At 49.6% G+C, this 25262-nt stretch overlaps 1 protein-coding gene across 2 annotated transcripts in view; it reads left to right on the forward strand.

Annotated features, from left to right (window-relative positions):
- Nucleotides 1–25262, forward strand: part of GALNT18 (polypeptide N-acetylgalactosaminyltransferase 18) — a 349313-nt gene that overhangs the window by 143921 nt on the left and 180130 nt on the right. The window lies entirely within an intron of this gene.

Below are 25262 nucleotides of genomic sequence, written 5' to 3' on the forward strand. Positions count from 1 at the left end.
GCCTTAGGTTTCTCAGGCATGAGGCATCAGTTACGTGACTCCCGTTTTCCCCCAGATTTGGAGAACACATATCAATTCTGTAGATGCTTCCACTGAAGCCTCTCACATTAAGCTTGGTGTGGAGGTAGGTCCTCCAGCCTTTCCACTTGAGAGAGACCCCCGACTCAGAAAAGCTCTTCACAGATCCTCTCTTTAATCGCTAACAACCCAGTCCTTTCCAATCACCTACTTGAGTTTCATGCTGGTTTGTCTAGGAGCTCAACTTGGGCATCTGGTATCCATTGCATCTTGGTGCCGTAGTGAAAATTCCCAGCTTAGCATTTCCTGTTAGACAGGCATCTTCAAGAATCTGCCTCCCCCTGCACACTTGTCATACCATCTGAAAGTTGCTATGAAATAGTATTGCAAACATCTAAGCACATCTGAGTAATGGCTTCTGAAAGAGACACTGGGCGCTGGAAGTTTGATTCCTTCAGAAAGTTTCCTGAAAAAAGGACATTCCAGTTAGTGAGTTGATAGCTTAGCCTTGTCACTGGAGCTGTCAATAGCAGAGCAAGATTGCCAGGCGATGCTTTATGAGCCAATAAAGGAGGATGCCGCAGCACCTCCAGACTGGTAGGAAGCATGTTTTATTTGCTTATTTATTACTGTTAATTTTATAGGCTATGGGAGAACTTTCTTCCTTCTGAATGTGTCCAATTAGCTCTGTTCCCCAAGAGGAATCACGCTCCCTGGCTCTGAGTATTCCTGAATAACCACAGGAGAAAACACAGAAGGAGAACAGAAATATATATCCCTGGTGAAAAGAGTTCTAGGCCCCAGTAAGTCAGCTATTGCAAGGGTAAGAGCCTGGGATTCCAGGGGCACCCAACTTTGAAGGGTCCCGTCTCTATGCTGTCACTGGTGTCTAGATGACCCCGAATTCCATTGCTGTTCATGAGAACCTTGACACTGAGCTAGAGTTATCAGCTGGTTTGAGGGGAGGCCTGAACTAAACTGATTTCTGATTTCTGCTATGGACCTGGATCGCAGATATGAGGGGGAAATACGATTCTTGAACAAATATGTTGAGAGATCACAGCCTTCAGGGGACAAGAAGGGGAGGCTGAACAGAGAAGACACTTCTGGCTTCTCCATGTCTGTATTTCCATCATCATGAGCTATGTCCCCGTACAGGAAGTCTTGAGTTTAGAGAAGGAGATGGGCCATGAAGACCACGTCTCCCCAGCTCTGTTCCTAGATTTGGCCCCTGTTGCTTCCTCTGGTATAGACAGTGGATTCAGGGTCTGCATGGTTTGAATTTCTATGGAGTCAAGATGTGTGTGTAGCAGATGAGCGTGGACCGTGACAGTGACCATCCAGAGGCCACGGGGAACTTGTTTTGTTTGAGGCTCCCTGTAGGAGGGCTGCTGCGGCTGGCAGATTCAAAGTGGCTCTTTTCTAGTTTTCTAATGTCTCTCTGCCTGCAGCTGAGCATCTTCTGAACATACAAGAAGTAAATGTTGGGCAGGTACCACCACTGTCCCCATGGCTCCTTTCAGGGCTGGCTAGCAGAACTGTGAAGTCCCATGTTTAGCATAAGCAACAGGAGCTTGGCAGCTTCTGGCCAAGTTTCAAAGATTTTGTTTTAAAGTATGCTTTGGCTTTTAACATGCGTTATCACTAAAAGGAACAAAACTCAACTTGGGGTCTCAGGGGCTCCAGCTCTAAACTCTTAGGATGTCAGGAGCCATGCTCTCAGCTTTTCACTCTGGTGTTTTAATGAGGTTAATGATTGTTTTTCCACTGAGCACTTACCTGTGATTTTCAGAAAAAAAAGAAATAAATGACTCACAAGGATATTTAGAAGGATACCACTGTAGAAAGTAAATGTTAACAGGCTCTAGAAATATGATAATTATCAGCTATTTGAGATGCAGTGACTGTAATATGATAACAAGATATATTCTGCAGGTAGAAAGCATCCAGAGAAATGACATAAAGTAGAAATATAAGAAAAAGAATAAGGAGATCTTTGGTTATTCTCTCTCTTTTTTTTTTTTTTTCTTGTAGTACGCGGGCCTCTCACTGCTGTGGCCTGTCCTGTTGCGGAGTACAGGCTCCGGACGCGCAGGCGCAGCGGCCATGGCCCACGGGCCAGCCGCTCCGCGGCATGTGGGATCCTCCCGGTCCAGGGCACGAACCCGTGTCCCCTCCATCGGCAGGCGGATTCTCAACCACTGCGCCACCAGGGAAGCCCTGGTTATTCTCTTTGTTGTGATAAAATTGAAGTGAGAGAAAGTTGAAATCTACTTGTTGAAATTTTCATGGTATTTAGTAGTCCTTCTCTATTTGTTTGTTGAATGAATGCAATACCTTTCCCTGAAAGATGCATCACTATATATATATATATATATATATATATATATATGTATGTATATATATGTATATATATTTATAGATATAAAATCTATGGTGAATTTAGGGCCTCCAAAGCCTTGCCTCTGCTCCAGCAACTCTTCCATGGTTGGGAGCCTCCCATTTCTTGATCCTCAATGTTTGTTGAATGAATGAATGAATCTACCTTTACTTAACTTTAAAGCCTGATGTTTCTACTTCTAAAAGGTAACTTAAATCTGGTTACCTATCTGCATCTCCAACTACTGGCCGCATCCAAGGTACTTCTTGCCTGGACTGCTCAATAACTTCTAACTGGCTCCCTCCCACATTCTCTGCCCAGAATGAACTTTTTAATATGTTCATCAGCTCATGTTACTCTTTTGCTTCAACCCTTCAAAGTTTTTCCTTTGCTGTTAGAACAAGGCCCATACTCCTCACCACAGCTTACAGAGTCCTGTGGGCTCTTTCTCCAGCTTCCCGTCATGCTGGTCTCATTTGAGTTCTTTGGACCCCCTGAGCCACAAGACTCTCGTGCTTGCTGTCTCCTTTGCCGTGTGGCTCATTTTTCTCATCCTTCAGGTATGTGCTCAAATGCATCTTCAGCTTGACCTGTTCTGACTACTCTATCTAAAGCAGCACCTCCCCTCCAGCTTTCTCTTTATTATGCCACTAGGTCCATTTCCTTCATTACAACTGTCATGGTCTGCAATGACCTGCTTTTATTTTACTTAATGTATCTCCATCAATAGAATATAGGATATCATCTCACACTGGTCAGAATGGCCATCATCAAAAAATCTAGAAACAATAAATGCCGGAGAGGGTGTGGAGAAAAGGGAACCCTCTTGCACTGTTGGTGGGAATGTAAATTGATACAGCCACTATGGAGAACAGTATGGAGGTTTCTTAAAAAACTAAAAATAGAACTACCATATGACCCAGCAATCCCACTACTGGGCATATACCCTGAGAAAACCATAATTCAAAAAGAGTCATGTACCACAATGTTCATTGCAGCTCTATTTACGATAGCCAGGACATGGAAGCAACCTAAGCGTCCATCGACAGATGAATGGATAAAGAAGATGTGGCACATATATACAATGGAATATTACTCTGCCATAAAAAGAAGCGAAATTGAGTTATTTGTAGTGAGGTGGATGGACTTAGAGTCTGTCATACAGAGTGAAGTAAGTCAGAAAGAGAAAAACAAATACCGTATGCTAACACATATATATGGAATCTAAAAAAAAAAAAAAAGGTCATGAAGAACCTAGGGGCAGGACGGGAATAAAGACACAGACCTACTAGAGCATGGACTTGAGGACATGGGGAGGGGGAAGGGTAAGCTGGGACAAAGTGAGAGAGTGGCATGGACATATACACACTACCAAATGTAAAATAGATAGCTAGTGGGAAACAGCCGCATAGCACAGGGAGATCAGCTCCGCATAGCACAGGGAGATCAGCTCCGTGCTTTGTGACCACCTAGAGGGATGGGATAGGGAGGGTGGGAGGGAAACGCAAGAGGGGAGAGATATGGGAACATATGTATATGTATAACTGATTCACTTTGTTGTAAAGCAGAAACTAGCACACCACTGTAAAGCAATTATACTCCAATAAAGATGTTTAAAAAAAAACAAAGAATATAGGGTCCTTGAGGCAGACTTCCCTGACAAGTTCACTGTTGTAGCCATAGCACCTGGCACTTGACAGGTGATAGGTGTTCAATTAGCATAACAAAGTTAAGCACCTGGGAGTGAACCTGTCCCTCTCTCTCACGACACACTTGCACACTTCAGCTTTGTAAAAGGATGACCCTGATGCTGCTGTCCCTGGAGACTTCCTTTAGAGCTGGTACCCAAGACGCTGCAAGTGACACTCACATATTTCACTAGGCACCTTTGGTGCATGCTGCCGCCTTTAGGCCTGAAATGAGCCTTCTGTACTCTTTGGGCTTTCTAAATGCTGAATATACAGCATTAATCAGATCTTGCATCTCTGGTGAATAACTAAGACACCTTTATGTGTTGAAATGCAGATTCTCCATTGAAAGGCCAATCTCTCATTTCAAACCTTGGAATAAGACTGGGTTTGTATTTATAAAGTAAGTTCTATACGAGAGCATATTCCGGGCCCAGAGCGCTTTCGTTTGATTGCTCAATAAATAACATTTTCACTCATGCAAGCTCTTGCCTCAGAGTATTTTGTTTGGAGATAGTCAAATAAGTGACAGTATTGAGTTCTATTTAATATTGAGTTCTATTTAATTTTATTCAGTAATGTCCTGTATGGTTCCAGGGATTTTTTTGGGCCTTTGTGTCTCAGAGGTGGGTTGAGAGTATCTTTTTGGGGGGTGGTACAAAGAACTAAAATGAGACCAGCATGACTGGAAGCTGCCTACCTCATTTTCTTGCTGGGTATCCCCAGGTAGGTTACTGAACTTCTCTGAGCCTCAGTTTTCTTGCTTAGTATGGTTCCACAAGGATTCTACTTTCATGTGCCAAGTCCTGTGCTGTGGATGTTATAAATATCATCTCAGGTAAACTCAAAATCTCATGGCAGAGCTGGCTGGTATGCTCAACAAAGTGAAACAAAAGGGAATGTATTGAAAGAGAGCCAGGGAATCAGAGCAAAAAAAGCTTGCCTGGGATTAATGTTGCTACCCCAGACACTGGCACCATCGTAAGCAGCCAGTCACCACCTGTCTGTTGTGATGGCATGGAGAGGGAAGTCCCAGAGCAATGCCATGTGAGACCTGGACCAGTCCTACCTGCCTCACTGCTTTACAGATGAGAAAATGAAGCCCACAGGATGGTATGGCTTATGCGAGGGGTGTTCATTTGTTCGTTCATTCATTCATCAAACATCTGTTGATGATCTGTCATGTGCTAAGCCCTGTGCCATGTCCGGGGATGAAGGCATGTTTTGAGGACACAGTCCTGCACTCGGGGAACCCCTGCAACCATGAGAGGAGTCCAGAACCAAGTCTAGGGATGGACGAGGAGGAGGCAGTCTGTGTAGACCTCTCTTACAAGAAGACTGAAATTGAAGAAAAGAGGGAAATGACAGGGTAGGGTGAGGGGATCCAGGAAGGGTTTTATTAGATGAGGGGGACTGGGGCACATGGGTGATGTCAGGAGAATGATCCAGAGGAAAGGTAGGGGATGAAGACACAGAGGAGAGAGTGATGACTGATGTGCAGGGGCTTCTGAGTGTGGATGGGGAGGAATCGAGAAGTTATTGGGAGGGACATTTGATTCCCAGGCAAAGGTTTTCAGGATGGGGATATGGAGGAGGAAAGTGTCCTTGGGACACAGGGAATGTGTCCTGGAGCCACAGGTGGTTGGGGACTGAGGATGTGCCATGGACACACCATGGCAGCCACAGGTCCTGGCAGTCCTTCCTGGTCTTCGGGTGTGGGGACAGGCCTTGGGGAGATGCTGCTACAGGCCAACCAGAGGGCTCACAGTGGTAGGAAGACACTCTCTGGAAGAAGGAAGGGGTCTGAGAATCTGCCAAGGGACCCAGCTAGTGCGGTCTTAACCAAGCTTTCGGTCAATGCCTTGTCTCTGCCAATATCTCAACTAGCCCTGGAGTAGAAAGGAGTCAGAGAGAGAGCAAAAGGTCAAAATTTTGCCGGTGACTAATCATCCCATCCCTGTTCTCAAGGCTATACCCAAGGAATAATGGGGTCTACAGCGTGGTCACCTACCCAGCCAACTCATACCCTAATGTTAGGGAGAAAGTGAGATGTATGGAGAAGGGTAGGAGGCTTCTTCCCATCTGCTGAGAAGGTGGAAGTTCCCATCTATGGGCCAGGCCAGAAAAGTGGGGTACAACAGAGTATAACTTCCTCTGCACCAGCAATAGGAACATGCACAGAGAGACGGACCATGGGTGTACCTTAGTGCCCAGGGTCTCAACTCGGGGGACCAGGGGCTGAAGACTTGGTCCTGAGCCTGGAGGTCCAGGGTCTATAGCCTCAGGGACACAATAAGAGTGACGGCTGGGGCCAAGTGTGGAATAAGGGCTGGCTCTGAGCCCTCCCAAGGCAGGGAAACATCTTGGGCACAACTTCAAAATGATCCCCTTCCAGGGGTCCCTGTCAATTGGCCAAGGTAACCTGAGAGACAAAAGCAGATTGGAAAGACAGTATTTCTGGTTGTGGGGCTGGTAGTTGTTGTCTGGTCCAAGCTGAGGTTTAAAAGGTTCGGAGTGCAAGGTCTCGTGTGGCTGGTAGAGGGCAGAGGCCTGTGCTTGGGAATCTGGCTTCTCAGCCCTCGGTTTTTTTCTGTATCCTGTACTGCCACTGCTCCCCGTGGCAACAATGACCTTGGTAATACGACGGCTCGCTGACATTGACTGGTTGCTTACCAGGTCCCAGGCATGGTAAATGCTTTCTGTGAAATGTTTCGGGTACCCTTCCCAACTCGGAGGAGGTCGGTTTTCTTTTCATCCCTTTTCCACAGCCGAGTAAACTGAGGGGCTGAGAGAGATTCAGGCACTTGCTCGAGGTCACAGAGGGTATGAGTGGCGGAGCCAGGAGTCAAACCCCGGTCTGTTAGATTCGGCGCTTGACGTGCTCACACGCAGAGTGGATGCTGAGGGTGGCCGAGTGGCCTGTGGGGTCAGGGCTCTGAGGATGCTGGCGGGGAAGGACTGCCTGTTCCCGGATGCTCCTGCTGCCTCGCCAGCCTCCGAGGGCCTCTCTGGGCTCGTGAGGAAAAGCCTGGGCTGCCGGTGAAGGGGAAGCTGCAGATGGGAACAGTGAGGCCCACGTGGTGCCATGGGGTATCAGAAGCACTTATAATGAGGGGCAGGTTTGCAGAGCTGCCTGGATGCCTTTCATCCACTCCCTCTGTGAAGTTCCCGGGAACAGTCTGGGCCTGTGGTTTGGGGCCTTCGTTAGTGCTGCACCATCTGCGACAGTCACAGAGGCAAGAAAACAGACTGGCTCCTTTGTGTTTATACAACTCAGACTGCCTTTCCTGGTTCCCGGGATCCAAAAACGAGTCTCCTCAGAGCTGGCTTATTGGCAGTGACGTAGAGTGCCGCATTCTACCGGCCCCGTCTCCAGAGGCAGCAGTTGTGCACGACACGCTCTCCCTATCGAACCCTGGCTGCAGCGGTAGGTCTGAATGACCCTCTGTCGGTATGACCGTCCATCTGTCCAGCCAGCCAGCCCTCCAGCCCCTTCTGAAGTGGCTGTACACAGGCAGTACACCTGTTTACCTGTCCATCTCATACCTACGTGTGAGGTCACTGGAGGCAGGGAGGCTGCCTCATCTTTGCATCTCCTTCCCGCCATGGTTCCCAGCCTTTCCCAGCACTAACACCTGCAGAATCTGCTGCAGCCCCTCTGCAGTGACTGCTGGCTAAGCCGGTGTTCTTGAAGTGGAGGGGAGCACTTTGATTTCTAGGGGTGCTGTTTGAAAAAGCCCCCAGTTCCAAGAATCCTGCCCACAGGCAACACAGGGAAGCGGGGGTTCAACGAAGAGCCTGTGAGATCCTCCCACACCCCCAAACTGGCCTCTTTTACTCTCTGGCAACCTCCCTGCAGCCCAGGCTCAGCGACTCTGTTTCTCAACGTGCGTGCAGGGGAACACTGCATCATAAATACAGTTTGTGGTGTAGAGAAAAGACTCACAATCTCAAAACAAGACTCAGCCGTTTATGAGAACTTCATGGCAGGAGGAAAGATGGAGCTCACCAGCGGGGCTGAGACCCTCGTGGCTCCGGGCCATGAGTGACTTTCTTTTCTATACCTGAGTATATCCGAGTGCCTTCCACAATTTGCCCTGGGGAGGGGGAATCTTCTGATGCTCAGGTCGGGAAAATGAGACGTCATGATGCTCAGATGAGGAAAATAGACCTTGGCATCATCAGTTATTAAATTTCCAAAAAGCTGTTTGAAAGAGGGTAATGACACCATATTGCTACATCTGAGAGGAGGCATAGTGTTTGTCCAGTAAAACACTTACGGTATATAAAAGGATACAGTACTTGTTCAGGGGATAAAACACTAAGGGTTGCTTTGTTATTTGAGATGTGTGATGGTTTGAATTGACATGAAGTTCTGTTGATAGGGAGGAGCTCATTTCTTAGGACTTGTTAATAATTACCCTGTAGAACTTCTGCTCCAGAATCTTGGGGGATGGCCTATCTTGGGGTGAATCTGTATTTTCCCCAGACTTTCCAAGTGGCCTTCTGTGTACACACTGCAGTTTGGAAACTATTCCCCAACCCAGTGGTTCTAAATCTTGGCTGTGTATTGGAATCACCTAGAGAGATTAAAAAATGAAACAAACAAAAAAGATGCCTGGACCCTACCTGCAGAGATTTTGAATCGGTCAGTCTGGTGTAGGCCTGGGCATTTGTCATTTTGTTGTTGTTTTGCTCCCCAGTTAGCACTGATGTGCAGTCGGGGTTGGGAACTCCGGTAAGCCACAGCCTCAGGGACAGTGCCTGTCTGTGCTCTGTGGGTGCATGAGTGTGTGTGGGTGTGTCTTCTGGGCAGATTTCCAACCCTCAGAGACATATATGGCCTGGACCTGGGCTCACTCCAGAACATCGAGTGGTTCCCTTTGATGCCTCTGGCTGACCATCAGATAGGCATGGCAGCCTCTGCTGTGTTCAGAGGATTTTGCTGTAGTCCAGAGAAGAGCCTCTATCACATTACCTCTCCTGGCTCTGGGTCAGAAGAGCCCCTCTGAAGGAGCAGAGGGTAACAGCTGTAGCTGGAACTAGCCAGTCCTGGGGGTGTTCTGATTATCAGATGGTGGATGACTTAGTCTGGGGCAGCAGCCGCCGATGTAGTGGATGCCGCAGAGCCACGAGCTTGACACTTGGCGTCGGCTTCTGTGTATTAGTGCAAAAGCCGGCAGAACCCTCTTCACCTCCCCCCACCGTCCTCCCTCTCTGAGCACATGCACACGCCCCCTCTTCTATCTTCTCTCCATCAAGAGCTTCCCTCCTCCTGGACCCCAGGTTAAGGAGACGCTCTCCTCCAGACACACTGTCCCTGTTCAGAGATGATCAATTCATTTTCCCGCTTTTATTTATCAAAGCCACACGTAGCTGTTAATCAGGGCTTCTGACTTAGTATTTTTCCATGCTGAGTCTTCTAGAAATCAAACTCAAAGCCAAGGAATTGGGTCCCTTGGTTGTGCATGTCCTTATCGTTGGGTCTTTTTGAAACAGTTTGAAGACCTAAGAATACCCTGCCCAGGTCCCACTTCCGAGATTAGATGAGCTGGGGCCCGTTCAGGGTGGTGTGGCCATAGACCAGGTCTCACCTTCTGTCCTGTCTCCCTCTCACTTCTGCCCTAACCTTGCCTCTCTGTGTCATCTCCAGCAAGTCCCTGAATCTTTCTGATGGAGTGAATGACTTGGCCTCTTTCTCCCCGCAGGGAAATGAGACAGATGAACTCACTAGCCTCTGGGGTTCAAACCATTTTCTTTAGCCAATGACCCTTTCTTTAAAGGGTTTCCTATACAAAACCCTAACATATAAACAGACTCAATCAAAGCAGCTATGGTAGAGGGGGAAAGAGGGACCTCAGACCTCCCCTTCCCCTAACACAGGGTCCATTTTCCCCAAGGGGGCTCCATAGGAGCTCTTGAAAACCACTCTTAACTAGGATATTTTCAACTTGGCGGGGGACATCTTCTCTCCTGTGGGGTGGTCCATATCGAAGTCTTTGGAAAGTAAGGTTAGGTGGCACACATACTTTGAAGAAGCGTATTCCAAAATGGCCATTATTTTTATTTGTTTTCAGTTGTGACAGTTAACTTATTTTCAAATTTCAAAGGATATGAAAGGAGGGTAGGGATTTTTAACATTTATGAAAAGGAGGCATTGATTTATAAAAGGTAGCAATCCATTGATCTAGATCATTGTTTTGCAAAATGCTGGTCACAGCCCACTAGTAGGTCATAGAATCAATTTCCTAGGTCACAACCAGCATTTGTTCTTAACAAAATATTGTAGCATAAAATAGAATATACCAGAGTCAGTCACATATGGTAAGGCTAAAGACTGTTTTGTAAATTGTGGTTTCCCTTATGTATGTTTGCGTGCATGCACTAGACGTAAATGTAGTTCTTACTGTAGGTTATAATCAAAAAAGGCCAAGAGCACTGGTCTGGATGAATGGTTCCTGCGGGTCCTTTGGGCTCTGACTTTGCCTCATGTCTGCATCTGGGAACTTTCTGACCCGCCGTGCTCAGCAGTGTACTGGTGAGGAATGCAGGGAGACAAGGGCTCAGGAGGCAGGACATCTGGGCAGGGTGAGCCCCTCCCCACAAGAGATCCCACGCACCGTCCCTCAATTCCATTCCTCCTCCTGGGGCCTGGCAGGAGGAGAGGAGGTTAACATGGGGCTGACCTTGCCCAAGTCCATGGTCTAGGATGCTAACTGTGGTGTGTCTTGTAAAAGGCGAGTGATGTAGATGTGTGAAGGGTCTGGGGACCTTCCCTTCACGATCCTCAACAATGGAGGGGCTTGTCAGTTCCTGGTCTCTCTGGTTCAGAGGCCGCCCTCAGGACCCTGCCCAAGCTCTACCTCTCAGCCTCACCCTCCAGACTGCCTTGGTTTTTACTGCTAAGGTGCCATCCCACTGGGTCATGAGCAGAGGGTGACTTGGAGAGATCAGCACCCATATGCTATGAGGAATCCTTGGGGTTTCCTGCAGAGTGACAGCCCCATTGGGTTGGAATCCCTGTGTCCTAGCCCAAGGCTGCACAGTGTGACAGACTGACCCAGAAGGAAAAGTCACCACCTCCCACCCAACTCCCCAGCCAGGCAGATCTGTCTTGATGCAGAGGCCCTCACACTATGGCACTGGTCTCCCCCACTCCCGTGTGGCTTCCCCGACTTCCCTTCCTCTCCTGACCTTAGCAGGAATGGGGTGAGGAGCAGGAAGCCGAGGCCAACCTCCCTCGGGCACCCCAAGGCACCCCACCCCAGGGTACCAGCGGGCTCTGGGTCCTCTCGTCCTGTTAGGGAGGATGGAGGAGGCTTGTGTTCTAAGTGACTCTGTGAACCTGACTCTGGTGGGGAAGATGAGAAAGCGATGAGTAACCACTTCATAAACTCCCCACTGTTTGCTCATAATTCTATCCCAGCACCCGGCATAGTACCTGCCCATAACTATAGCAACAATTGCCAGTGATTATATAGCACATAGAATGTGAGAGCCCCACATTAATTTATTCAGTCCCCACAAGGAAGCAGGTATTATGATTATCCCCATTTTTTCCACATTAGAAAACTGAGGCACAGAGAGGTTAAGTGACTTGTGCCAGGTCACACAGCTAGTGAGGAGTGAAGCCAACTTCCAGACTCCAGCAGTGTGTCTCAGAGGTCTGATGCTTCACTTCCTGACTAGGCTACCTCTGCACAGCTGCATCTCGATGCAATTTGTTGAGTACGTGAATTAGCTTTCAGTAATAACTCCAAATGCGTAGGGTTTAATTTCCACCTCTCTGTGGGTACCCAGAAAGATAGGGCAAGCCCATGTATCTTTTTCAGTGTGCCAGGGCCCACAAGGGAGCTTCTTTCTAAGCCACCCATCCGGAAGAAAGGGCATTAGAACTGGGTGCATCTTCTTCCCGAAGAGAAGGACATGCTCATGGATCCATGAGAGGCTGTGCATCCCAGTGCACTCTCTGGTCACCCACCAGCATGGAGGTAGAACCTCAGTGCCCTAAGGTCTCTGAGCAGAGCTTTCATCCTCAGATCTGAGCCTGAGAAACTCGGGCCTCCCGGGAAGTCTGGCTTGCCCCCTCGTGATCCTTTCCTGGAGTAGGAACAGGCTTTATCATGCACTTTGAAAATCCATTTGAACAGCAAATGCTCATGATTCTGGAGGTGCCTGAAGAAAGTTCAGACCCTGTGGATAATCCTGAGGCACACTGAAGTGGCCTTGTCTGACCTTGTACATGAGGTGTGAGGGTGGATGCTTTTCAAGGCCCCTGGCTGACAGAGATAGATAAGTGTGGGACCCCCTATTCACTGTGTCCCGGACATGTAGACTGTCTTTGTCTGAAGCCCTTGCTTATTTTTTCTGGCTGAACGCTGGGCCCACCTCCTTCCTTTGCCTCAGGTGCCCATGCAGCACGACTGGGTTGGTAAATTAAGAATTTGCCAGATGGAAAGGACTAATTTTTCCCTCTTTCAAAGTCACAGGCATGATGGGGTTTTTTTGCACACGTTCCGCTGGACACCTGCTGCATCCATAATACAGAGCGTTAAGACATCATAAAGGTTTTCACATCTTTCATGTGATAAATATTTTTACCGTCATGCTCAAGAAATGGATTTTGTTTGAAATGGCCTGTTTCCTTTGATGGCTTCTTTGACGTGGATTCAAAGCCTTTCCTGGTCCTGCAGGAGCCTGGGGTTGGGAGGGCCTGTTGGTTAACATTTTTTTGAAGGACAAATCCACTTTCCGTCACTGAAATACAGCCGTGGCTGCCTGGACTGGGAGATTTAAGACTGAGGACAGCAACAAAAAGATGTCCAGGGAGCCAACAGCTCTCAGGAGTGGCGGTGCTAGGCCCGGGGTGCCCACAGCCCAGGTCCCTGGGAACCTGTGAGCAGAGCCGCCCAGGCCCTGGCCGCTACTGCTTCTTTTCCACCGTAAACTGCACTTAAAGATCCAAATGTGGCTGTTGAACCAGAGTGGAGTTTTCACAAGTGTTCTTCGCTCATCTTTGAAATGACACATTTTTAATGGTCTGCCTCCATGCTGTGAGCAGCCCCTTGGGACTAGAGGAATCTGTTTTCCGGACAAGCCTTTGTGGGCTGCTGTGACTGTGTGTGTGTGAGCATACAGCTGGTGAAAACTGATCAAAACTGCAACTCTGCTCTCCTCTGGGAGCCTGGTTAATAGTCCTGGGATCTGGTGATTAATATCCTCTCCCTCCACCCCTGCAGAGCACCTCTCACCTCCCTGCCAGCCTGACATATAGGTTGCAGGTGCATCTGCCGATCTAGACCTGGGCACCAACCTTGGTGAGGTGTGTCTGAGGGAGGATTTGCTGGTTTGTCCAAGGCTCGGGCTCTGGGGTTTGGCTTCCTCAGAGGTACTGGAAAGACTTGGTGGTCAAGCAGGTTGTCTGTCCCCAGAGCCGCTTTGCAGAGATCCTCATGGGTGGTGGAGAACGCACTGAGCAGGGAATGAGGGCATTCAGGGGCTTGGTCTACTTTTCTGGTCCAAGAATCAGCAGCTACCGAGCTGTGTGACCTCAGGCAAGTCATTTAACCTCTCTGGACCTTGGTTTGTTTATTTAAAAAATAAAAAATTTGAACTAGAGGCCTAAGGGGGTACCATTGAACATTCTGCTCCTAAGTGAAAACCACCAGTTCCTGTGTGAGCTGAACCACCTTAGAATCACATTTGAGAACATGAAAGGGCCTTATAGAGCAGGGGTCCCCAGCCCCTGGGCTGCAGACCGGTAGCGGTCTGCTGCCTGTTAGGAACCGGGCCGTACAGCAGGAGGGGAGTGACGGGTGGTCCAGCGAGTGAAGCTTCATTTGCTGTTCCCCATTGATCCCCATCTCTCCCCATCTCTCGTGTTACCTCCTGAACCAACACCTCCCCACCCCCTCCACTGTCCGTGGAAAAATTGTTTTCCACGAAACTGGTCCCTGGTGCCGAAAAGGTTGGGGACCGGTGTTATAGAGCATTTCATCCCACCCTCTTATGTTTACCCAGAAGAAAACTGAGGCCTGAAGAGAGCGAGAGACTTGCCCTTTCACAGAGTGAATGAGCTGCAGAGCCAGGGCTAGAGAGAGGCCTGTGATTCCAGTCACCTCTACAGCCTGGTTCTCAGAGTGAGGCCCCTCCAGTAGCCTCAGCATCCCCTGGGAATTTGTTAGAAATGCACATTCTCAGGCCCCACCCTAGGCCTCCTGCTGAATCAGGAACTCTGGGAGGGGCGCCCAGCATGATCATTGATTGAACAAGCCCTCTGGGTAAGTCTGATGCTTGTTAACGTTTGGGAGCCACTGCAAGACGGCACGTGGCTGTCCCTTTAAGACCAGAAGACAGACACTGGAAACTGTCAGGCTTCCCTGGAGAGGCTGAGACTGGAGGGAAAAGGTTAGAGTAATATTACAGAGGATGGGACACACTCTTCCCAGCTGACCTCAGGCTGTAGATTTCCCAAAGCAAGGACTCTCCTGTAGCCTGCCCCAGCACCTAAGAGCTGTGGCTGTTGCAGGTGTCTGAAGTTGGTCTGGGTTGCTGGCTGTCCTGCTGCAAAGGACTACATTTCTTTCTCACTGTCGAGCCCAGCTGTTTCCATCTGTGCATCTGTGCCAGGAGAAGCATGCCACTTTAACATCAACAGGGTCACCAGCTAGTTCATTCCAAGAAATTGATGTGTGGAAACACTGTGTTTTATGTGTGAATGATGAAGTATATATTTAGAAGTCCGGTGCTCAGCTCCAGGATGTCAGCTCTCAGGAAAAAAAAAAAAAAAAATGATGGTATGTGCTTCAGAGTTCATTATCTCTCCTAGGCAGAAATCTAGGTTTAAAGGGTTGTTTTAAAGTAGCACATAATGGCACCTATAAATCCCGGTTCCTGAGGTACGTACATTTGTCACTCCCTAAAATGACTTCTTCACATGTTCTTTATGTGGTTGGCTCAGAGCATAAAAACGTGGACCTTTACTAGCAGCTTTCATTCTGCATAATTTCTAATCAAGTCCATTTCCATTTCCATGAGTATGTGTGTGCACACGCTGAGCTCTGGCTATCCCTACCTGCCCAGCTGTCTCAGCTGTGAGCTCAGCCACAACCAGGCCTAGAACCCACCCTGTGCAGCGGGGAGAGGGCACGATAGTCCCAGGCGGGCAAGGGAGCAGGTGTGAGATTTGTCTGGCTGCGAGAGGCCATCACAGAGTGTCTGGAGTGAGCTCACAGAGTTGGACGAATTCCCGTTCCTTGCCTGCCATGTCAGCCCAGAATGGTATGACTGTGCTTCTCCCTAGACCTCTGACTCCTTCTCTAGTTTCTTGCTAGGACCTGCCACCTTCCTGAGCCCTAGCCTTCTCTCATCCTTGCCAGCCCCTGCCAGGGCGCCTGATTCCTCTGTCCTCTGTCCTGGCCACGCCCAAGGTCCTGTTCTCAGTGACTTGAACATCCAGGATCATAACTACCTTTGTCCTTTCTGTCTGGGGCTGGATTAGGTGGGCTAGGGTTGTGTCCCATGAGGCCAGTACCTGGGGAATCAGAGTGGGCTCTCTTGGAACGAGGCAGAGAGGTGATTCAGAGCCAGTGTCCTGGAGGCAGGTGCTATTGACCAGCAGGCAGATCCGAGCTAACACTTTCACCCAGCTTACAAGGTGCCAGGTACTGTTCTGAGTGCTGGACACAGGCTCACTCCATTCCTCACTACTACCCAACGAGGCAGATATTGTTATCCTATTGACTAGTGAGGAAACTGAGGCACAGAGCGGTTATGACCTGGCCGTCTAGTAGATGCAGTAGCCAGGAGCCACAGACTGTGCTACCCCTACACCAGAGGTCAGAAAACTGCAGCCCAGGGGCCAAATCTGACCTGCTGCCTGCTGTAGAAATACTCTTCTTGGAACAAAGCCACACCCACTCATTTACATATCATCTATCTTTCCAGAGACATGGCAGAGTTGAGTAGTTATAACCAAGACCCTGAGACCTGCAAACCTAAAAGATTCACTGCTGGTCCTTTACAGAAAAGGTTTGCCCATCTCTGCGGTATTATCACACTGCTTCTCATGACTCCCATGAAACTGAATGCAGATTGTTTTATGTATGTACCAGTAGGCAATTTTTCAGATTCTCAGATGAGAGACACCCCCCCCCCCAAGACAATAGAACTGCAGCTTTAGGGAGTTTGGAAAGCCAGAGTTTTGGGCAACCAACTGCCAACACCAATTCAAAGCACAGCAGCAGAGGCAGGGCCAGTGGTGAGATGGGGATAGTTCAGTCAGAGCTGGTGGGAAAGAAGCAGAGAGGCAGGAGGGTGATTGCTGCAGTACCCGCCTCACTCCATCCAGGCTCTCGTTCGTTGTTCGTTAGCTGGTGCATGAGGGACGCAGGGCCAAGGTGGCTTCGAGGTCAGGGACGAGACCCCTCCACAGCTCACGGCCACCTGCTGTCCTCATGTGCACCTGCTCCTTTGTAGAACCTGGCTGGCAGCCCTGCCCTGATTGCCTGGGTGTGTCCCCTCGTGCAGTCCCAGTGCAGTGTCAGGGAGGAGAGAGCCACTGTGCTGAGAGCTGGCGAATGGTCAGCTCTCAACAAATGTGAGCTGTTGTTCCTTTCCCTCTCAGGGTTCCAACCCTGAGAGCAGAGTATTAGAATCGCGCCTTTATAAATGGCAAACCCCACAATGATGGAACTCTTACTGGGGTAGGCAGAATAATGTGCCCCCCACAAAGATCTGTACATCCTAATCTCTGGAACCTGTGAATGTGTTTCCTGACATAGCAATGGGGAGTTAAGGTTGCAGATGGAATTATGGGTGTTAATCAGTTGACCTTAAAATAGGTAGAGTGTTCAGGATTATCCAGGTGGGCCCATTGTAATCATGGGGTCCTTAAAAGTGGCAGAGGAGATCAGAAGAGGTCAGATGGATGCCACATGAGAAGGACTTAACCCACTGTTGTTGGCGCTGACCGTGAAGTAAGAGGGTCATGGGCCAAGGAAAGCAGGTGGCCCCTAGAAGCTGGAAAGGAGGATTCAAGGATTCAAGAGTTCTCCTCTAGAACATCCAGAAAAGAACACAGACCTGCCAATACCTTGATTTTATCTCAGAGAGACCCTGTCAGACCCTTGACCTCCAGAACTGCAAGATAATACATTTGTAGTGTTTTAAGTCACTACATTTGTGGTCATTGGTTACGTCAGGAAACTACTCCACTTACCAGGAGTCTGACAGTCTGCTAAGCACTTTACTGATGCCACCAACTCACCTAATCTTTGCGGTGAGTGAAAAGTAGTATTATCCTCATCAAATAGATGAGCCAGCTTCGGTTCAGAGAGATCGACAAAGGTCACATAGCAGGTCAAGGGCAGAGCTGACTTCAGACCAACTGCAGGAGGCTGCCCTTCGCCTGCAGACCTGACCTTGCCTGGTAGCGAGGCATTCTGAGGAAGCTGCTCTTCTTCTCCGCAGTGCTCTTCAGGTGCCAGAGGAAGGTCTTCCGGATTTGTCTTTGCCATGATGAATGAAGTTGTTATGCAGAGGATTTGAATGGCTTGGGACCTGAGGCTGTCAGAGCTCCTTTCTTCCGATTATCTCCAAGCCCTTTCCTGCCAGATCCCACTTTTTTCTCTTAGCAGTTCTCTTAGTTTTCTCTTTCTGGAAGAGGAAGCCTACTTGTAGGTGCTGCTGGCAAAAGACCTTCAGCTCGTGTCCTAATGCATGCCTAGAAGTGGAGAGGGGGGAAGACCCTCAACTCAACAGAATACTTCGCTTCTTTACTAGTAGGGCTCTTAGCACATAAGACATCCGAAAACCTCCCCTTAGGAGCCCAAGTACAAGGGGAGGCGTAATGTCTTGCTTTTCGAGGTATAAGAAAAGCATCACGATGATGTGCTCAAGTCCTCCTTTTTCTCTCTAATGGAACACAAACACTGGGTCTCTCTCACAGATTGGGAAACAGGGATTTGCCCGGTGTTGGAGGTGAGGGTCGACTGAGGCCTCCTGCCTGTCAGGACCACCTGCTTCCCACAGGCTCTCGGTGCCACACTCTGGCTGGGACAAGCCAAGGGGCCCCACTTTGGACTGGGGTCTGTTGGAAGAGAAGGGAGGGGGACACACATCCCGGGCCGTGGAAGTGGCACGGCCGACAGAGGCGAACAGAAGGCAGCCGGGACTAGCCGCTGTTGTGCTGGGGTGAACCACCCCTGTGTGGTGGTGTGAATCCTGCCTTGTGAGCACTGCTCCGATGAACTGGCTTTGATGCTCTGCAGACGCTGCTGCCTGCGCTGGCGGGGCCCAGGCATCAGGCTTCTTTATTGAGAACAATGGTCCCTTATCATCAGCAGGAAGCCAGCAGGCAGGTGATACAAACGTACATTTCTGGATATTCAATTAGCCCTTTTCTTTTTAACCCCCAATAAAGCATGCAACAAGACATCTCAAGAACGGAAGAAAACTTTTCTAAAAATCATTGAATTGTACTTTTGAAAAGGGCGAATTTTATGGTATGTAAATTGTACTCCAACAAAGCTATTAAAAAAATAAAAGGAGTGGAAAGAAAGGCTGTTGCCTTTATGAATTCTTATCTGGGATATTCAGCACTGCTGGCTCCATTATTTAATGCTTAGCCTTCATCCTTCCAAAAGCTGACTTCACAGTGGCTCTCCCCAGCAGCCTGGCAGTCTGTTCCTGTTTCACAGTGAAGGAAATGGAGACTTGCAGAGCTGGGCTGTGGAGCTTGAACAGAAAGAGTGAAGAGCAGACCCAGTTGTGGGGTGAGAGGAGGTCCCCAGGACACTCCTGGAGGAAGACCAGGAGACGGGACAGTCTGGGCCTTTCCCCCGGATGAACTTCGACCTAAGGCCCCAGTGCACATGGCAGGCAGTTACCTGGGACACCGGCCTGGCTGTCCTGCTTCTTCCCACCTCCCTGCTCCTAGGCTCTGGATCTCACCACCAAACACCAAAGCTTCAGAAACCAAAATAGCACTGGCTGCAGCACTGGCTGCAGGGCAGAGCGAGGGCACCCCCCTCCCCAGCCACCCTCAAAGCCTTCTTAGCTCTGCCTGAAAGAGGGGCATATAGGAAACCGAGAAACACCATAAGAAACAAGAGGGCTCCACTGCTTTCCTGGGGTAATAGTCCTAAAAGCGCCCATACAGAGGAACCAAAGCAGAGCTGCCACTTCCGACGAGCACACAGTCCAGCGTGGGCAGGGGGCTAAGGGTCCTCAGCCATGTGAGCCACGTCCTAGGTGGCTCTGTCTGTCCCCTCTGTAGAGCTTGGCCAGTCCTGCTGTCCAGCCCCAAATCACTTTGACCTCCAGCAACAATCATGCAATGGAACCCCTTCTGTTGCTATTTTACGATTCATCCTAAAATCCAAGGGCAGAGCCAGGTACTGGGTTTCTGCTTTGGGAGAGGTCTGGCCTCTCCTGCAGCTCCTCCAAAAAAGCCACCAGCACCTCAGAGTTTCCACTGAAGTGCATGACAGGAGCTGACAAAATGGCTCAGCTTCAAAAGATGGGTATCTCCAGGAACGTGGTGCTAGAGAGGACAGGTGGTCAGAAGTGGGTGGGACTGGGCAGCATCACAATGTGTGTTTCACTCCCAAACCCATTTTCTTTCCACTCCATTGTGCAGTCTCAGCACCGCCCAGACTCTGGAGCAAAAGCAGCTGGGTGAGCCCTCATTCGGGCTGCTCTCTGAAACAGCTGCCCTCATGCAGGTACTCCTCCTGCTTTCAGCACAGCGGCTTCAGGAGCCTCACAGGCTTGGATGGGTCTCCAGATGTGCTTGTCGTGCCTGCCTGGTGAGCCTGGGCTCAGGGCTCAGTGCTCAGCCCTGCGGCTTTGGGTGCATTAATTGTTCAAAGCTTTGCAAGCTGCTTTCCTGCCCCACTTCCCTCCTGTCTCCGTGAATTAGCATGGAAGCTGTCAGGACCTGAATTGGTAATTCTCTGCTCTCATTAGTGGGCTGCATGTCAAGCACTGTGGGCATATCTCTGAGACCATATTGTGGCATTTCCTGGATGCCCTCTGTGATCACTGGCAGAACTTTCTGGAAAACAGGTCATGCACAGTGACACCCAGGCACTAACGTGGGGAACGGATGAGCTGAGTGAAAGGTCTCCAGAAACCCATAATTCTTTCTCACAGGGGCCTCCAAGGAAGGGCTCGAGCAAGTAATAGTCAAATTGTACTTAACCAGCCAGGCACAGACGCTAACCAATGCGCGTGAATGCTGGTCACAGTGTGGAGCAGGATCCCGGGGCTCCTGGGCGGGCCGGACATACACCTTTCAGTTGCTGGCGGGTGGGAAGATCTGGATCATTCCAAGAAAAGGGCCAGAGCAGCTGGAGTTAGAGGGCCATCCGAAGGGACTCTTGGAAGCAGCTGTTTACCAGCGCTGTGAAGGTATCTCAGTGGTTTAACAACTGCTGTGAACCAGTGCAGACCAACTGAGCAGCCTCCCGGGACCTGAAGTTTCTCTAGTCCTCAAGCCAGACAGTGTATCTAGCCCACGACATAGAGGCGGGGCTGCTGTCAGGAGTATGGTTTCAGAGTCAAGTTCTTTTACATCTCTGACCTGCAGTTTCCTCTCATCTATGATGGGAATGATAGAACCTATATCACAGGGCCACTGCGATGGCCTGGCCTCACCACCTGGCAGGGCCAGTGCAATGGAATCGGGGTACAGTGTACGAGGGGATCAGCTCCAAGGGCAGAGGTTTTGCAGCAAACACCCAAGATTAGTCTGTAGTCCCCTCCTCAGTGGACCTCAAATAATTTTTGAGTGGCACTTTGCCACTTTGGACAGTATCTTTGGTGATGGGTAGTAGGTGGCACTTTGGCATATGTGCTTGTAGGTTCATAAACTATTTCCAAATCATACGGCCAGTCCGGGGCCTTTCAAACTTACAGTCTGCACTGCTGTTCTTCCTTCCCCATCAGCTGGCCGTCCCAGGCCTTCTGGGGCCCTGACAGCTCTGGTTCTTGTTCTCTGGTTTCTGCTCTGTCCATCTTTCCAGAGGCTGAGAGAGACAGTGGGCCATGGGAAGTCCTGAGCAGAGAGGGACATAGCATGGCAGTGTCTCTTCAGCTGATGGGTTTCCTCAGGCCCCACCGGGGCTCCCTTCCTGCCCACACCACGTGGTTGTTCGTGGTGAGTCAGGGAAGACAGAGGAATAGCTGCCCTGCCTGGGCATTACACAGGTGCCGCTTGAGCCCCGCGTGTGGCTGTCTGGTGAAATGGCCCTTCAGTGCTCCCTCTCAGCCTCTTCTCTCCTTAGGACACAGACAAGCACCAGGGCTGGGTAAAGAATGGGCTGGGACCACAGCCTCTGTGCTGAGCTGAGGACCCTCCAAACACTCTGGCTCGGCCGCCGGACGGACTTCACTGGGCCCTGCTCATCTGTGCCATGAATGACCTCTCCCCTTGGGGATCCTCAGCCCTCTGCAGAGACACCCCTCTCTCTGGTCACCCCCTCAGTTGGTCAGGCATGGCCGAGTAGGCCTGAACCCCCAGCAGGGGCCACAGCCTGCATCTGCTCCTGGGGTCGTGGTCTCATTCCTGGATGAGAGACATCCATGGGTCTGGCCCCTCACCAGATGTGTCCAGACTCCCCTGGCCCCCTGCAGAGAACCCAGCCGAGGCTCTTGCCTGGGGCCTCTTTACCGCTCCAACTACGTCAGACATGGTCCTCCTTGTAGGTCTGCTTTCTTAGTGGAGAGTGAGGGGAGTTGGGTCTAGGACTGGTTAAGGGGAGGCCACTCTCTGTAGACACGGAGACCCTTCATCTGGGGGCTACACAGCAGCAGCATCTTCCAGAGCTGGGACCTCAGGGCAAGGCCATTCCTCTTTGTAATCTGAACTCAAGAAGGGTCAGTAGAAGAGCACCATGGTGGGCTGTGAGGCTGTGTGGGTCCTTAGCCACTGATGTTCACTGAGTTAACATTTATTATGCGCCAGGCACTGTGCTAAGCTCCTTATGTGGACCGTGGACCGTCTCATTGAATACACTCCAATAGCCTATGAAGAAGATACTTTTAGTATTCATTCCACTTTCCAGATGAGGAACTAAAGTGTAGATAAGCTAGACTAAACTGGTAAATGGTCGAGCTGGAGTATGGATTCTGTCTCTACAGCCAGTGCTCTTAAGGAAACAAAATGAATGGATTAGCAGAGGCAAAGCCTGCTTACCTAAGATATGTCAAGTGTAAGGTGTAGAGCAGGGGGTCAGTATACTTTTTCTTAAAGGGCCAGAAAGTACATATTTTCCACTTTGCAAGCCATATGGTCTCTGTCATACCCAGTCTGCCTTTGTAGCTCTAAAGCAGCTATAGCTAACATGTAAGCAAGTGAATGTGACGTGTTCCAATAAAGCTTTATTTACCTAATAGACGGTGGGCCGGATTTGGCCCTCAGACCATAGTTTGCCACCCACGATGCAGAGGAAAAGCTTCAATGCCCTTGACAAACTGGGTGACCTCAGATGAGTCATTTTAACATCTTCAGCTTTGGTTTCCTCATGTCTAATAACCACTATGGGGCACTTATTAACTGATTTCTTTTAAAATGATGCACTGAGCCCCTTGTAAGAGCCACGTACTGTGCTGGGAGCCAAAGATACAGCAGGGAACAATACAGAGGTCATCCTGTTCTCATGGAGTCCAGAGATAACCGTGGGTAAGGACATCAGCTAGCACCGTGCTTTGCTCAGGCAGAAATTCAACAAGTATACCTCTTCCCATTGTCACGCCCCTGACTCATTATTCAGGACCCACTGCTTTCAAGTTTGTTGTCATTTGTACCCATACGGAGTAAAAAGGCAAGAGCAAGTGGTGGAACCCAGGACTTTTAATATGTTTATAATCCATTTTTATGAATTGGCCTAATCGTGAATTATAATTTTTTCATTAACTGATCTCATTTTACTTGGTAATATCCATTTAGGTATGTGCGAGCAGTAAAACTCCATTTCTGCTAAATATTATATGATTCAGTTGATTCGCTGATTTAGATTTTTACTACCCCCCCATTCCAAATGAGTGAGTCATCCATCTTTTGAGAGATAACAAGGACCTTCAAGATCAGGCGAGCCCCGTGTTTCCCTTCAAGCGTACCTAGTTGGGGGCCAAAGGCAGCCTGAGTTCTGGGATGGAACTTTGAGCAGCACCACAGTCCTAAAAGCTCTTGCTTTGTCATAGGAACGCACGTGTAGTTTGCATTTCACTCTGTAATATGTCCTAATATGTTTAACATATCTGAGTTTCCTTCTGTATCTTTAAAGAAAATTGGTAACTGAGATGATAGGTCATGTTTGTCTTTGGAATTCACCTCTATCCAGCCCTTTGCTCTGTAGAGGCAGTGCGGCTTCGTGGTTAGGACTGCTGCCTCGGGGGACAGACATCCTGAGATTGCACCTCAGCTACTGCACTTCCCTCTGAGTGAACCGGGGCAAGTTTCCCATCCTCTCTGTGCCTCACCTTCATTATCTGTAAAATGGAGACAGTAGCACTTCCCACCTGGTAGGGTGAGTTGAGTAGATATGTGAAAAATGCTTATGGCAGAGCCTGACTCATGGTAAACACTCAGCAAGTGCTATAGCTGTGATAGTTATCCCAGGAGTTACACAGATCTCCAGTTTGGGGTATGTCCCAAGGACATGCCCCCCGAAGAGGAGAGGTGCATACACATTTTCACCCAGCACCTGTGAGTCCCAGCTCCATTTACAGAAGTTTTGGCATCTCTCCGACTAAGGTCTCTGGCATCGGCATGCTGGCTCTGCTTTCAGAATCTTCGGCTCTCTAATTTGCAGAGAGCTGCAACAGCTCCCTTCTGTCCGTGACACCCTCTGTGCACCTCCAGTGATGGGGACTTCCTCCCCCTGCAGCACCCCTTCCTAGGTGCTGGAAGGGTCCCCCTGTTGCTCCTAGGCCTCCTCCCCTTCCCCGACTGGCTCTTCCAAGAGTCCGTCAGGAGGAAGTGGTGGTAAGAGCTGTGGTCTGCAACTCTGAGCTCTCCAACCTTGAAGACCATGGAACCCTAGCCCCTGGCCTGCCTCGGCCCGTACCTTTAAGTTACCTGGCATAGGTGTGCATGCACCTACTGGCTCCATACATACAGCTGAGGGGACTTTGGCAAGTGTGCCAAGCCTGCCTCTCCTGTTCCTAATGCCCCTTTTGCTTCCTCCTGGTCCCTGTCTCATTCCAGGCTCCTGACTCTGTCTCTTACATCATGTTTATGAGCATGGAAGGTGCCGTCCAGTGACCTTGGCATCTCTGTCCAGTTTTTCTGATTGCTGACCTTGAATGGTGGGCCTGACTACCCGTCCCTGGGAACGAATTCCATAGTCTTGACCTGTCAACCTATGTCCTGGCAAAACCTACCCATTATCTCCATAAAAGAAGGACTTAAATGACCCTCCAGGCTCCTCTTGCTATAGCAACCCTGATTACCATTTGTTGTGCACTTATTCTGAGACAAGTGTTTTATATACATGATTGTATGTAATCCTCACAGATCTTGGGGGTGGTGGGTGGGTATTATTATTCCCACATTACAGGTGGGGAAATCAAGGCATCGAGAGGTTTAGTGTTTGCTTGTGGTCATGCAGCCAGTGAATGGTGGAGTAGGGATTTATTTGAATCCAAGCCTCTGCTCTTATAGGTAATAATGCCTCTTCCGCTTTTCTTGGAAGCTTCCAGGAAAACGATGAGCTCTTCTTGACCTGGTGTGAGCACTGCCCCCCACAAAGTCTACCAGGGGTCCAATGAGCAGTGCCCAGAGTGCGTGGAGGTTTGGGGATGGTATGGCTGTCCCCTGTGCCAACGATTCCCTATCCTGGTGGGCAGAGCCTGAAGCAGCAGGAAGCAGTCTGGCTGAGGGTCCTTGCAGCCAGGTGAACGTTGTACGGTGGGACCAGGAAACTCACAGCAGGACCAGGCAGTGGAGACAGGGGTGGACTAGCAAGAACTGGGCAGGGGAGCAGATGCCCAGCTCGGGCACCTGGGTGTGGGACAGGTTCAGAGCTGGCAGGGAATGGGGGTGCGATCTGGGGAAAGAGAAGCAGAAGTCCCATGCGCGGGCTGGGACCGGCATCTCTGATGAGAAGGCAGACTGGGAAAGGAGAAGGTTCTAGCTAAAGCCAAGGGGCATCAGGATCACACCCGTCGGC

The sequence above is a fragment of the Kogia breviceps genome, chromosome 7 (assembly GCF_026419965.1).
Source record: "Kogia breviceps isolate mKogBre1 chromosome 7, mKogBre1 haplotype 1, whole genome shotgun sequence".
NCBI lineage: Eukaryota > Metazoa > Chordata > Mammalia > Artiodactyla > Physeteridae > Kogia > Kogia breviceps.